Here is a 15878-nt window from a genome sequence, read left to right on the forward strand (position 1 = left end):
TTATGCAAAATTCATTACTCTTTTTTTCTTTCTGTTCTTGACACTAAGATAAGGCACTTTTCGCATTGAATTTATAGTAACTAAATATTTATTTGAAAATGAAAGCCATAAATGTTTTGATTTTTGATTTCGCTTAATAAAAATGCAAAAACGTGCTATTGAATGACCGATGGGAGTCATATATATAATATATACGGAAAATTTCAAGCCACTGCGTCCTTCTGTTTCGTCTGCTTTAAATGTCTGACACTATTTAGCCAAATGCAAAGTTTTGAAAAACACTGGTTTAACTTATATGTTGACTTCATATTGAACATCCCCAAAATGTTGCAAGTTTACGTAGAAGTCGAATTCACGGCTGCAAACGTGCGATACAATCTTGCATTTGAAATGCCATAAAAGTGGATACTTGAGTCTATATCATTCCAGATAGAAAACACATTTAGTGGGTTTTCAAATCCTAGTTAGATGATCGAATATAATTCAAAGCGAGGCGAAAAATTTGAACTCTCGGTTTCTACAGTTACCAATGCGTTCCACGTAACTATCAAGCGTGTAATCCTAACATTGAGATGCCCACTTAATCCGGGTTAGTGTTCTTTAAAATAGCTTATTAAAATGTTTTATTTTTTTATTTTTAATGTTTATCAACGATGTGAAAAAGTTCTAATATTCTGTTTTCTTTTAAAGGTTGAATAAAACGAGTTTTGGTTTAAAACAATAATGTACATGTTAACGCTATTATAATCGTCTAACGAAACATGTTAAAACCCTTGTCTTTTAAAGTATAATTCAACACTACTTTTGAACTGCGTTAAACGGACAGGACAACCTCTCAGTGATTTTCTTTGCGAGTTTCTAATAAATTAATTTTAACAATTACTCAACGTCATTTACTACTAATGATGCACTTCGGTATGCATAGTATACTCCTGAAAAATGTCAAACATAAAAAGGGTATTGCAATGGCTTATTCAACGGTGGGGGTGGAAAAAAGAAAATAATATCGAGCCCATCTACCAGATCCATCAGAATCAAACTATTAAAGCCATTTTGGTTGATAATATTCCATTTGTACTTCGGACCTTATAAATATAATTTGCATGTGAGTATGACTCACTGGAGTGTCAATACTTCCGAAAATACCTAAACCGGAAGCTTAACTGTTTAATAGCGGCAACAAGAGCAATTGTGTAGCCATTGCGTGTAAACGAGCGAACGGTATCTCGCTAAAATGCTTTTGTGTGTTTGCTTATACATGCCCGATCGTATACAGGCAAAACAGAATGCAAGTCACCTGTGCCCTACCACCAAAGTTCGAATTAATCATTAAAATGTTGTTTTTTCATCTCAAAATACTCATATTCGCATCCATAAATTCAGTTATCAAACTTTGAACTATGTTTCGCTTTACAACATTCGTCATTTAATAGCCATCTTCTGTGGCTGTTTTATTTCTAATTTAATTCTAAGACACACTTTGTACTTATCTTATTCCTAGAAATTGTTCATGCCTACATGGCCTTGAATGTAAAAGAGTGGAATGCGTCATTCTGCTTCTATCAGTATGATAGAACAATGAACTCCAGTTCATGCACCGTTAAAACAACAGGATTGGCATATTTATTTTCTCGAACATATAAAACTATCAACAATGCCAAATACATCCAATGAACGACTTTGTAGTTTTACTAGATATTTTAAGATGCCTTGTACTCTTGTAATGGGTTACATCATTGCTTTTTAGTAGGAATTTAAACGTCTTGCTCCCACACGCAATTAACTATTTGTCTTGTATTCATTCTTTCTTTCTAAATGTTAACGTTTCAGTAGGAGTGCTGCATGTTTTGGTTTGAAAATTTTACTAACACTTGATCTTCATTCTTAATAATTTGCCTAATCAGGCCGGGGATATCAATTCAACGAGTTTGCTTGTTTCTCTTTGCTCTTAATATAGACACGTAGGTAATACTGGATGCTTTGACTATATTAGCATTAGTTTAAGTTTTATCTAAGATGATTAAAAAATCCTGGTTAAGGTAACAATAGTTCTATACGATAAAGACAGTATTTCATGTTTTTATACGTTCATTGATTTAAATATCATGATTGCCGTACATATATCTCGCGTTATGAACGAAAATGAATTGTACGAGCCTTATTTAACGAACGTAGGTTTCAACGTTGGCAGAGCTTGTCAGCTTGAAGTCAGAGGCACATTACTCCTCTCGAGCGAGTATTCATTTCTAGCTATTGCTACGGTATGACTATTGCACGGGCTGTAAGGAATGAAACTCTTAGCCACGGATTAGCAATGTGCTGATGATCGCGTTTGGTCGTTAAGTACAAATAGCTAATATAACCGTCATCTAGGACCAGTGTAGCTCCGAATATTGACGAGAGACATGCTGTATTGGGCGTTTGGCCATAGTGGCATTGGCATTGACATAACAATCAGTGGTTGCAGTTAGAACAGAAGATTTAGCTTGAGACCTGGTGTAGTCTGGACCATCATAGTTATCTAACTACCAGACGTTTTATGGCTCGTGTGTATATAGCTGTAAATATCGCTTCAACCTCAATGAATTATGTGAACTACTGAAAATTAAAGTCACAAACACCTGACGGCAGTCCCGTTTAACTTGGAGTTCAATAGCTTCATGGCAAAGTCCCAGCAACAAACTCTTGCCATATATCAAACATCGGACTGCAACATTGAAATGTAATACTATTATAAACATCATATATTGAAACGCATTATGACGAAAAAAATAGTTTATAATGTTTCTCTTCGAATAGTTTTACTTACACTGATAGTTGTTTGGATACTTGTGTAGTATTTCGGAGCTGTTATGTGCGGTTTTGTGTCTCTGGTTTAACCTGTTCATCTTAACAGGGTTTTCATTTAATGTTTTGACTGCTGGGCATGATCGTGTAGTTTCCATTGTATTCATATAAACAGAATACCACTTAAGACTGTGATATGCGACATTGACCGTGTTGGACTGACATTGGTGTCAGTGAACGGTCTAAGTCAAACCAAAATGGCTGTTTTCATTCATGTGATAATTTTGGGGGCTTTTTTGGCCCCCGTCACTAATAGGTTGCATTAAACTATGTTTGTACAAGTTTTCAATAAGAAATAGATCATATTAAATTCTTAAAAATGCTTGCAACAATTCCAGCACTGACTAGTTCGCACGATATGAATGTCAAAATGGTTACATTGGACAATTATGTTGCTTTTTGCAAAAACGTTCAACAAAAATCGACCGCATTTCATGCAATTAATGGTGTTTTTAGATATCAATCAGCTACAAAATCTGATCTGAAACATGAAAGTCGAGCAAACGAACTGCTTTACACGCCTGGGACAGGAACATAGGATTATGTCATATGGAATTATATTTTGCAAAGTACAGACAATTAATCAGCCATGTTTGCTTTGCAAATCACAGGACTGGCAGACATTAGAACAATGAATATTTTCGGAATGCTTTTCAAGTGGAAAAACGTGTACCACCAGGAGACTGAAGTGAAGTGCGTCAATATGCTTCAGTTTTAAATTCGTGGTATTGATAGAATTACAAAAACTAGACATGCCATTGGCATTTGTGTACAACAGATCGTTTCTTGAACGAAGGAGCATATTGTTCGAACTTATGATAATGGCAAGCATGTCACATTTACATTGGCAACTAATGTTTACAAAAACGTTGTGCAAAGTTGGTATGCCGCAATCTTGAATAACATCATTATTGACATTACCCTTCCATGGTAACTTTCGTCACACACTGTTGTTAAAACAACTGACATCGGGGGAAAAGTATTTTCACCTTAAAGTGAAAACAAATCTAAGTCCCATCATTTGGGACAACAAAATGTATCCAAAGTATGAAGACATGCCTTTGTTCGGTTGAGATTACTCAACAAAGAATTCGGAAAGTGATTCTGTTATCAACGCCACACAACCAATCTCAGCTTTAGCGGAATTCTTTTCTTTACCCATAACCACTACTAATATGTTGAATGATCCCGAGGTACAGAGCAACATTTTACAAGGACATACAACATCATTTACCTCGTCGATTAAAACAATACCACTATGGAAAATTTTCACAGTAAGAATGTGCTTTACACATCTTTTATATGGTATTAAAAGTCGAAAATAAGCAACGGCCGTGAAGGTTGCAACATAGGTGTCAAAGATAAATATAACTTTATTATTAATTGAAGTCAGTGTTTCTAGAAAAGTATTTTAAAAGGGTAAATTACTACAAGTAGCACCATGAGACCGCCGTTGGTTATTCATTGCACAATTAGAAAATAAACGAAAGCTTAAGAAATCAGTAGTTCTTGTTTTCATTTCATGAAAACAAAATTAAAATAGTATACTATATTTGTTTATTTCAATTTGTTTACTTTGTTGCAATCATAATTGCATTTCAAGACTAGTCGGACTTCGTAATTAATTTTAAGTCTAACATTTGCTATCACAAAGACAAAAATACACTCCACAAACAATAAGTGACATCAGCACACTCTTATCCGCAAAATTTTAAGAATGATTTGGTGCAGACGGGGTCGATTCAAGTTCTTGATAAACCTCTTGGACAGTCCATTCACTGCTAACTATCTGGAGATTAAGAAGTCTATATATATCGAGTAACCGTAAATGGTGAAACAACATATGCAAACGACATGAATTAAGAAGAAGAAGAAGAATTATTTGTACCTAAAAACTTACAACCGATGAATAAGATATGAATTAAACAAACATTATTTCCGGTAAAACATTTCTGCTAAATTGATCCAATATTATAAGTTGCGGGGTTAGTAGGTGACCCGATATGGGATATACGGAGCAAAGGAAACCATATCGGGTGAGAGCGAAGCTCGAATACCTGTTAACATGTTTAAATGTTTCATTTATTCATCGGAGTCGGAAAATAGACGCCATTTTTGTACAATTTGAAATTGGTGACCCAATATGGAAAAATATGGGGTCACCGCGTGACCAGTTCTGGACAAATGGCGTTGCGTCATTTATGTCGGAGGCGTGATATAATACCATACTGGGGAAAGCGTCTAGTTTCTATCTTGGCGCCTTTCAAAACTTTTGTAAACTAAACAATATAGTTTTCGTATTACAATTTGAATAAATCTCAAACGTAAAGTGAGACAGTTAAGATGCAAACAGCCTTAATGGTTATTTGTTGGTTTACATTAAAATTCTCTATAAAGATTATAACTATCTTCCATGGGAGAAAAGGCATCTACCATAGCCGCTCGTGTAAGATAGGTTCATCCCAACCCTCGCGCAGAATGTTTTGCGGAAACGGGGTTTCCGCAAAACACTCTACGCTCGGATTTGGATGGACCTATCTTACACAAGCGGCTATGGTAGATGCCTTTTCTCCCACCTCAGTTAAACAAAATAGAGTAAAAATGTATTTTTTCGCTGGAACTCTTTTGTGCGTAGTGAAATTAATGCGTATAAATATGTGATCATTCGTGGTTGTCATGGATATGCGCGCAGTGATTCAGAGTATATTAATAGTCAAATCGTTCTTTAAATAGTTTTGAGTAGAGTGCAGCATTATTTCTTGAACGGGGCATGAAAAAAACTTATGGTGCCATTTGAAGCGAGAAATAATTAATTAAAATTTGAAATATTGCCACTAGACAAGGCTTCCATGATGCTACAGACGACGGTCTTTGACAATGGAGGTAATTGTGTGATGACAATAAAAAAAGAAATTCCATACGGGTACTTGTTTCATCTTTGCCCGTGGGCAAGATAATTATTTCTAGGATGGTCATATTTTGGATCTACTTATCTGAGGTTGGATAAACATCATTCCAGCTGTCAAATCTGATCCTTGACAATACTTCTCATTCCTACTATCCGGCCTTACTGTTAAGTGAGATGTGTGAAGCATGTTCTCAGAAATGTCATACTAAGTTGTTCTGATAAGCATTGAGTTCCTCTCTCATATTTGTCACCATAAAAAATCCCTTCACAAACTATTGAGAAATAGATTTGGTGTTAAAGATCATTTTTTGTTAAAATTATTTGATATGGCAAATACTGCAGACTCCTCGTATGTTTTACCAACGAAGAGTATCATTTATGGTCAAGTTATCGTTAATACAATGAAAACCACAGTGACAAGCCCAGAAGTCGAAAGTCAAAAATAAAACAATAGGCACAAGGCACGAGCCCAACCGACAATAACCTAGAGACGCAAACGTATAATTACCACATCCACAAATAAAAACACCAAAAATAGACCACACACTCATTAAAATATCTTTATCGATAAATCGTGCCATGCGCTCGTTTCTAAGATAAAGGCATGTACTCATTAGTGCCGAAATACTGCGTCTTTGCAAGAAATTTATTTTGAAACGCCTACAAAAGTGTTTCAAATAAATGATGTTTTTTTTATTATAAAATAAGCTACCATTTTTTATATCAAGCATTTATATTCGTTACACGACGATGCTAGTTAAATTGGTGATCCAACCGAACTGCGTCTTTGCAAGAAATAAATTTGCATCCTCTTCACGAAGGCGGGATGATTTCATAATAAACTTACTCAAAAATCGAATATTGCAAAAAGCACAGCAAAAAAGGTGTCTGTAAAATAATTTACACTATTAATACATATATAATGTTGTTGTTTTTGTTAAACGGTTTTATTTCATATCATGCAAGAAAATGTATGGCCTAATTGTGACTATGATCTATACGTGATACACATTTCTTTGTACGAATTACTGTTCTACATGTAAATCGTGAACACAATGATGGGTTTCTGTACAGGAATAATAAAGTCGAAATTGATTCCGAAAAGTGATTACATGGATAACTTTTGTCTTCGCTGTTCTGTGGAAATAAATGTTATAAATCGCAGAAAATCTTGTTATCAGGCAGTCAATGTAGTAAGTAAATTTTAAATGAATATTCTTACCAATGGGTGAAGTCTTAAACTAAATGAACCTGAAAAATTTGCAAAAATGGTTTGTCATTATGACAAAGAATTCAATTTTAATATAGTATGTTTAGTATAGTATAGATGTTTTAGGAAGTTTAAAACTGATTTTCAACGTTTGAAGATGACCACCGTACTGGACGGAAAACACAAATTTTAACGAAAAGCATGTTTCTGTTGTGAGTTACTGTAGAAGAAGTTGGATGATAAATGAGATAAATAATGTAAATAATTATACAGTTAAAAATAAAAAATGAAACTACAGAAGTACAATTTCGAGTAACATGACAGTTATATGACAATATCCCAGCCCGTTCAAGTGAAGTGATGGTGCCGTTTCTAAACGAACCTGAGGCGTACGTAGAAAAACATACTCGAATAAAACAGTGTTTCTCACGAAGATATATCTGTGTACATGCATAAAAATACGTTTGGCGTGCGATTTTTTGGCTTATATACCTTTCAACCATAATCAAGAAAAAATCTGAATTTACAACTCGGTAGATATATATTGGATAGCTAAATATCAACATTTACATCAAATCAGGGGCGGATCCAGGAATTGAGGGTAGAGGGGAAATAACTTAGGGGCAAAACCTTTTGACGTTCGCCCCCCCCCCCCCCTTAGTTCCTAAATTCAAATGGTTCAAAAATATTGGAAGGCTGTTTCTCTTCCATGAAAATGCCCAAAATGGTGTATGTTGAGCCTATTTTATTTCTTCTTTTTTCTTCTCTAAGGTCATTAAAAGCGAATTCTGACGGTATCATGGGGAAACCGCGCCAAGTTGACCAAAAACACGTCTAAATCCTCTGAATCCGTTAGAGCATCTAACTACTATCTCGTTGATTGTTCGAGTACTAAACGGACAACTAGCAGTTAGTTGACTATTTGATATTTGAATAACCAATTACCAACTAGTTGGTAGTTTTATATTCGAATACCAAACTACCAACTACCAACTACCATCCAACTTTACCGTCATCTTATAGTTTTGCTTCTATGGAGAGGTTCGTGCAGTATTCAATGTCTTCTTAATAACCGGGCCATACCGGATAATTATATTATCTTTGGGTCTAGGGATATGTGATTTAATTCGTTTAGGCTATATGGATTAATCACGCTTGATTATGGGTTTTACATTTACTCCATTAATATCCTAACGTTTCCGTTATTGCATTGCCTCTGTGTACAGTTCAATGAATATAAGTAGATCACAGCTAAACTATTGAGGAGCATGACGCCTCTTGTTCCTTAATTAAATGTTACTTAACGAGAAGCAATGTAGGGCTTCAGTGTAAAAAGTTATTCTGGCATAGTCCTGGGAAAAAAGATAAAATCTGGAGCTCCATTTGGTAGTTGTCTTGTAGATTGTTGACGTATTGTGTTTTTTACACATTCAGTTTAAAGTAAAATCAAATTTGCAAGGGTAAATTTAGATGTTTAAAAAAATGTTTTTGTTTAGTTATCATTAAGTGTCATTCAATAAACAAACTAAGGCCATATTAAGCACATGTACATGTAGTGAACATTAAAAGATGTAAGTTCTGCTGTAAAAATCAAACACCATATATTCAAATGTGTAAGTTTCATTACACTTGTATTACTACTAGAAATGGTTCATATTGAAGATCGCTCAGTGTTGCTAGTTAACTAAAAATTCAAACCCACGTCTGCAAACGTGTGAATCAATCTGCATTTGAAACGTGCATTTCCTCAACAATAGATACTAGAGTCTACACCAGTCAAGATCCTAAACACACGCAAAGGTCTTGTTAATCGTCGCCAGACGGTCTGATCTCATTTAAAGTGAATCGCAAACCATAAACTGTTCTATTTCGACAGTTACCAATGCGTTCTACGTAACAATCGATTGTTTAAAACCTCCCTTGAGATGCCAAATGGGTCCGAGTTAGTGTTTCTGGCCGTATCTTATTTGAAATGTTTATTTAATCAACTTGAGTAAATCGTTCTAATCAAGAAATTAATCATGATTGAATAAAACTAGTTTCGGTAGAAAACAATAACGTGCGTGTAAAAGCGTGCTAACGTAACGTATGAACGTTATTGTCCTTAAACGTATCATTGAACCCTCGGAAACCACATGACTACTTTTTAACTGCTTGTAAAATCACCATCAAACGGACAGGACAACCTCTCACTGATTTCCCTCGTGAGTTGCTGATACATTAACTTAAACATCTACTTAATGTCAAGTTTCACTGGTGATGTACTCGGTCTGCGCAGTAAAACCCTAAATTATGACAATCTTAAAATATATAATCCATTAGTATGATCAACGGTGGGGGTGGACTTGTTTTCTTCACTTTAAGCGTTAAGAAATGTTTAAACGCTGTCTGCAGCTTAGTGCCTACTTTCAAAGAAATGCTGGCTTTCAAACTGAGGCAATTCATGTTTACTCGATTAAATTGAACAATTACCTGTTTTATATAAATCATCTCATGAATAACCGTTCCTTAGGCTTTTACGTAATTTTAAATAAAAATAAGCCGAAACCAGCTCCAATATTATTCTCTTTAGCTATTAGTTGGTAAGATTTTGGCATCAATAATAGAATTCTTACCTGAACTAACAAACCGTTTCCGAACAGATTTTCGCTTTTCAAGAGAGGCAGATGCGATTTTAACACTAACATTATCGCAGTATGCGCTTAAGATGCACGCAAGATTTAATTATAACCAGGTTTATGACGAGATTTTTTCCACTTGTTTGTAGAAATGAATCTTAATCAGACTTGCTAACACACCTTTCTTCGCTCAATATAATAAACAGACTTAAACTGGTACTCGTGTTACACCTTTAAAGATAGTGTAATTGAATTAAACATACATACAAATTTGAAAGTGGCTCCTTATGTTTCAAACATTTATGGCAACAACGGGTAGAAGTCTGGAGCATAACAAGTTGGTAGTCTAAATGATAAGCTGCCGAATCAAGGGGGTACACGCATTCCGAATCTGCAAGGGTTTAAGTGAGGTTTTGGAGCTTGATATGCAAGATGGCGGCGAAACCATGACGAAATAGGATTTTTGGAGCCTGTTTTCGCCTGGTAAGTGGTATATATTTCAAAAATATCATGACGCGCATTCGGCTCTACAATTACCATGCCTCACTCGGCTTTTTATTTCATGCGTCTAGGTTACATAAGGAAAACCTTCGGCCAGTCTGTTGTTTACAAATGTGGGAAGGGAGAATTGGATACTTTTTATGACGTTTAAGTTTCAAAAACACATATTTTTGCAATGGTTTCTGCTTTAACATTATTTAAATGTGGTATTTTAATTTCCTGACAATTCCTTTGCTGTACAAGAGCCTTCATGGTAATTTTATTTTGGTTTAACCACCTAAATGTGTGCTGAGAATAGTTCAACCACCTTTTGGCATCTGCACTGAAAGACACTTTTATAAATGAAAACAAACTGTGTGACAAATTAAACTTGTGACAAACGTTCCATAATAGTATGACAAACTTTCAATTATATTATACTATCACGTGTTGTATACAAAACAAACGTTTTAAACATGCATGCTCTCCTTTGTCAGTTTGACTCTAGGAACAAAACAAATTGGTCTGATCAAAAGTGTATAGCTCTTGATATTAACCTTGCCCTCTGTAACTCTTCTGTTGGTATGTGCTGATATCAATGATCGGTAGAAAGAATATGGTCTTAATCGTTAGAAAGAATGAAAAAATGTCCGATAGGTTATGGTAACAATTTGGAACTATGCAGATCATCAACTGATGAAAATGTGTGCCCCTCGTATATCCTATTTAAGACGTTTCGCGCTTTTGTTTGGTGTGAAACTGAAACTCTTTCGGGGTGTGACGGTAACTCTAAATTTCTTGAATTGCCTGGTACAAGGCTTGTCCGTTTTCCGTTTTCTAGAGCGGTTAAAACTCAGAGATGATATCTTTTTGTATCTCGGCATATCGTTGGCCCTATCAATAGAAGCATGGCGTTAATTTGAGTGTTAACAGTAAACAATATTTTCATTGTATTACTGGTTCTTCTGATGTCACCATTATGAATTAGCAAATATAAAAATAACTATCCACTGTAATGGTAAGGGGTTGTAATAGGTTGTTTTAGTTTCTATTTTTATCAGTTGGTAGTTAGTACTTATAATGTGAGAAAAAGAAAATTAGACAGTAAATAAAAAGACAAATAAATCGCTTTAAAAATATTTTTATAGAAATTATTTACAGAGGGCAAGTCTAATATAATGGAAAGTTTGTCATAATATTATGGAACGTTTGTCAAAAGTTTAATTTGTCACTCAGTTTGTTTTCATTTATAAAAGTGTCTTTCAGTGCAGATGCCAAAAGATGGTTGAACTATTTTCAGCACACATTTTGGTGGTTAAACCAAAATAATATTACTATGAATGCTCTTGTACAGCAAACGAACTGTCAGGGAATTAAAATACCACATTTAAATAATGTCAAAGCAGAAACCATTGCAAAAATATGTGTTTTTGGAACTTAAACGTCATAAAATGTATCAAATTCTCGCTTCTCACATTTGTAAACAACAGACTGGCCGAAGGTTTTCCTTCAATAACTTTTTTATTATGTAACCTAGACGCATGAAATAAAAAGCCGAGTGAGGCATGGTAATTGTAGAGCCGAATGCGCGTCATGATATTTTTGAAATATATACTTTATACCACTTACTAGGCGAAAACAGGCTCCAAAAATCCTATTTCGTCATGGTTTCGCTGCCATCTTGCATATCAAGCTCCAAAACCTTACTTAAACCCTTGCAGATTTGGAATACCTGTACCCCTCTGCGAATGATGAATCAATAAGGCTTACACTTCAAGTGTCACAATTTGGGCCGGGAAATACATCATGAAATAGTTTTAATGTAATATACTCCTGAAAATTAGTTTAACACCAGATCCAGACACTATTATATCTCAATTGGTATACGAAGCTATTTGTTACATTACATTAATTGAGCGCACACACTTTTCATCATGGTATTTGCAGACGATTAGAAGAAAAAAGGGAATCCTATTGAGCTAGTCGACTAAGTCAAATGTTAAGAGAACTATCAAAATCAATTTTGTGCTAAAACATTTGAATCTATAACTCACAAGAGTACCAAAACGTCCAGTTTACCCAAACCGGAAGCTAAATATACGTGTTTACACGTTTACGAACATCGTGAATCGTAATTTATTTGCCACCAAACCAATGTGTTCAACCTTACAAAAAAGCGAACGCAATGTTTCTGCATTATCCAGTTACATTTTTTTTTTTGGTTTCCCTGGGTCCTGACCCCATAGGTGAACCCATAAATGGTCTAAATGCGCAGAAAATGTTATCACGAGGTTTCATCACTATTTGCCTGGCTATATTTGCCATTTTATGTGGTTAGTTTCCTTTAAATACAATTCCTAGATTTACTTTGTACTTATCTCATTTCTAGAATGAGTTTCAGGCCTTTTTATGTTTGTTTTTGAAGCAGAATGAAATGCGTCTTCTGTTTGTATCAGCATGATTCCTGCCAACGATAACGTCCTCGTCATGCACCATAAGATGATAATATGTATCATAAACCATCAACGTTGCGTTTTTGAGTTGTTGTTTTTATTTACTGGTCTTTGTTAGATAACCTTTGCTTTGCTCTTGATGGTCGAAATCAGTGTGTGTTAGTGGTTACCTAAACGTTTCCCCCACATACATATTTTGTATGAATTCTCATTCTGAATTTGAACTTTAACACCATCTGCAAAATTTATTAAAATGTATTTGAATGATTTTGTCAATATATCAAATTATTTTATTTAAATAATCCGGATCAATGCTTTCTTATATAAACAGGTTTTTTTATAATGCTACTAGTCATCCTGATATATAATTAATTTTGATAAATATTATCACCATTTTTTACATAAGCTTAAGGAAATACCAAACGAAATATATCTGTCTCTGTCTTTCAGAAGTTGTCACAGATATATTATCACATGTTTTATGAGTCGTTTAATGCAACATGGCTCCACACGGACACGTTGTGTTTCATTGTTTCTATTTATGCGGTGAGAAAAGGAGCTGTCGCTTATTTGATGGACCTTAACCTTGAGTCTCTAAATTAATATCTTAAATTTAATATCTTAAATGTTGGGCGTGTCCCTGAAGTTTCCATTATAGCGAACAAATTAACATTTAGGCCTATATTATGTGGCATTGACGGTGTTGCACTGACCATTTCTGTCAACAAACGGTCTAAATGGTACCATGATGGCTGTTTCCACATCTTTGATGTTTTTTGTGCTGCTGAAAGACCTCTCTACCTAACTGTATTCATTCGACCTAAATGTATTCTGTACAAGTTGTTGAAGAACCCCAGACCACATGATATTCTTGAAAATACATTGCAACAGTTCAAATATAAACTTGAACAATAAGAAAAGCAAAATGCCTTTTTGAGTGTGTTTTGTAAATGTTCAACTATAAATCGACTGCATTTAATGTAAGTCAGAAATTTTTCAGATACCAGTCAGCTACATGACCTGAAATATAAAAGCGGAGCAATCGAAGTGGTACACACTCTTGGGACAAGAAAAATCGAATTAAGTCATATGGAATTATAGTTTGCAAAGTACAGACACTAAATATGTCTGTATAAAATGTGTTGGTTGACATAAAGAAACTTGTGTTTATAAACATTGTGCAATGTTTTTATATACTGAGAATATGCCATTATCTTCAAAAGTGTATTTTAGTTTATGTCCTAAATTACAAAATTCACATTACAGTCTACTATAAACATCGGTCTGCAAATAATTTCGATCATACCATATTTACTGAGTGTTATCTCATTTTACAGAATACCGAGCATACAGTTGATCGAAATGCTGTTTTGTTTTGGTTTCACATCGCAGGACTGGCAGACATTAGAACAAACAATTTTTGTTTAAAGCTGCACTCTCACAGATATACCGTTTGTTTGTTTTTTGTCTTGGGATGAGCAAATTTCTGCCAAAAGGATCTGCAAACCAGTTATAAAAGAATGCTGACAAAAGATCAGATCAGATTTTCAGATTTCCGTTCGAGTAGTAATTTGTTATGGCTAAAAGCGTTACTAATGGTTTAAGAAAAATGCATTAAACATCAATTTTAGAACTTAATATAAAAATCTGCGATCTATTTTTTTGTCAGCAGTTTCATGTGACTGGTTTCCATGCATCTTCGCATAAATTGGTTCGTTCCCTAACAAACATTAAAAAAGTTGTCAAAACGTTCAATCTGTGAGAGTGCATAAGAGGTAATTGTGGTTCTGTACTTAAATGATGTAATGAAATTTACAGGGACAAGTCCGATAATCAAATTTTCAAATCATGCCATATTAAGAGGCACTATGCACAAACACTAAAAACAGTTCAAATATGCGTAAAAACAGTTTAATCAATAAATGATTACCACCTTGGAACGGTCACAGTTGTCCCATAAATTTCAAAATCATTTTGCTTCAGTTTCTATATTTAAGGAGTCGAGGTATTGACAGCAATGACAAATATTAGGCATTCCAGTAGCATTCATGTAAAACTGAACATATCCTGAAAAAAAAGTAAATTGTGTTAACTCATGCAAACAAGCAAACCATGTCACATTGACTTTGGCAACTAATGTCTCCAAACCCATAAACGTCTCATGTGCATGCTGATTATTGCCAACGTTATAACGCTTTGTTCACATTTTAATACTATGGTTACTATTGCATACTGTCGCATTGAAAACAACAACATGGAATGTGCTTCACTACAATTGACACACGTCCTGGTAACAGCTTAAGTGAGATTCTTTTTTGTTTTAAATATCACTGCTAAATAATGCTTAATATAACCGAGGTACAGAGCAACTTTTAACAAACATATACATCATCATTTACCTTGTCTATTTAATTGATGCCGCTATGTTTAAGCAATTTGCGCAGAAACTGTTTGTTTTAAACAATCGTATTGACCATATTTGCTATTTACAGGCGATAATAAAACAACGGCCGTGAGAGTAAACATTTATTATTAATTGAAGTCGTTGTTTCTGGATAAGGAAATCAAAAAGAGCGGAAAAACACGTGTAGCACCATAAAGTCTGCGTTGTTTATTATTGAACCGCTGGGAAATAAGCGAGAGCTTAAGAACACAGTAGTTCTTTCTTTCGATGGAGATGATTTCAGCTAATGAAACATTTGTTACAATCACAATTGCCTTTCAAAGATATTCGGAGCGAATAATTAATTGTGTTATCACAAATCTAATAACTATGAAACTTTTAAGTAATAAATGCCATCAGCGCACTTTTATCTTAAATAGAATCTTGAGAAATTATGCTCCATATGCTACATGTGCATGGCCGTGGTTGATTCAAGCTATTGCACATTCTAGTTCAATATTTTGACTGAAGACAGGTTTGGTACTGTGGCCTTCATATCACAAAGGGAAGTAATTGGACTCTACATTATTAGATACGTAGAGCGGGAATTTTTAAAGTGAAGAAATTATCCGTGTTCGTTGAAGTTTATGTGATGGACATAAATGAATGTTAAGTTGATTTACAAAATATGTTTGTATTATTTTCGTTGTTAAGTTGTGTTCACACGATATGTTACTCAAAAGGTAGTTACTTTTTCTATTTAGCTTTGCATGCGGTGATATAGTTTACCAACTGTGCTCACAGTCAGCCAGCTTTGAGATGTATCAGTTATTGATCATTTAGTTTAGTTGACTGACGATAAGCCACACGCATGTTAATAAAATATGTTATATATATTTGCAAACGACATAAAAACATCTCAAACGTTGAATACGATCGGTTAGGTGTCAAAGCCTAAAAGGTTGATGGCTTGTTGGTG

At 34.5% G+C, this 15878-nt stretch overlaps 1 protein-coding gene across 2 annotated transcripts in view; it reads left to right on the forward strand.

Moving 5' to 3' along the window:
* LOC128232632 (uncharacterized) overlaps nucleotides 1–15878 on the forward strand; it is a 68743-nt gene that overhangs the window by 5447 nt on the left and 47418 nt on the right. The window contains exon 1 of one of the 2 annotated variants that reach the window (XM_052946301.1): nucleotides 6883–6948. The exons of the other annotated variant lie outside the window; for it this stretch is intronic. The gene's annotated coding sequence lies outside the window, so the exon portion shown is untranslated. Of the gene's footprint in view, nucleotides 1–6882; nucleotides 6949–15878 lie in introns of those variants that run through there. 2 annotated transcript variants of the gene reach the window in all.

The sequence above is a fragment of the Mya arenaria genome, chromosome 4, assembly GCF_026914265.1.
Source record: "Mya arenaria isolate MELC-2E11 chromosome 4, ASM2691426v1".
Classification (NCBI taxonomy): domain Eukaryota; kingdom Metazoa; phylum Mollusca; class Bivalvia; order Myida; family Myidae; genus Mya; species Mya arenaria.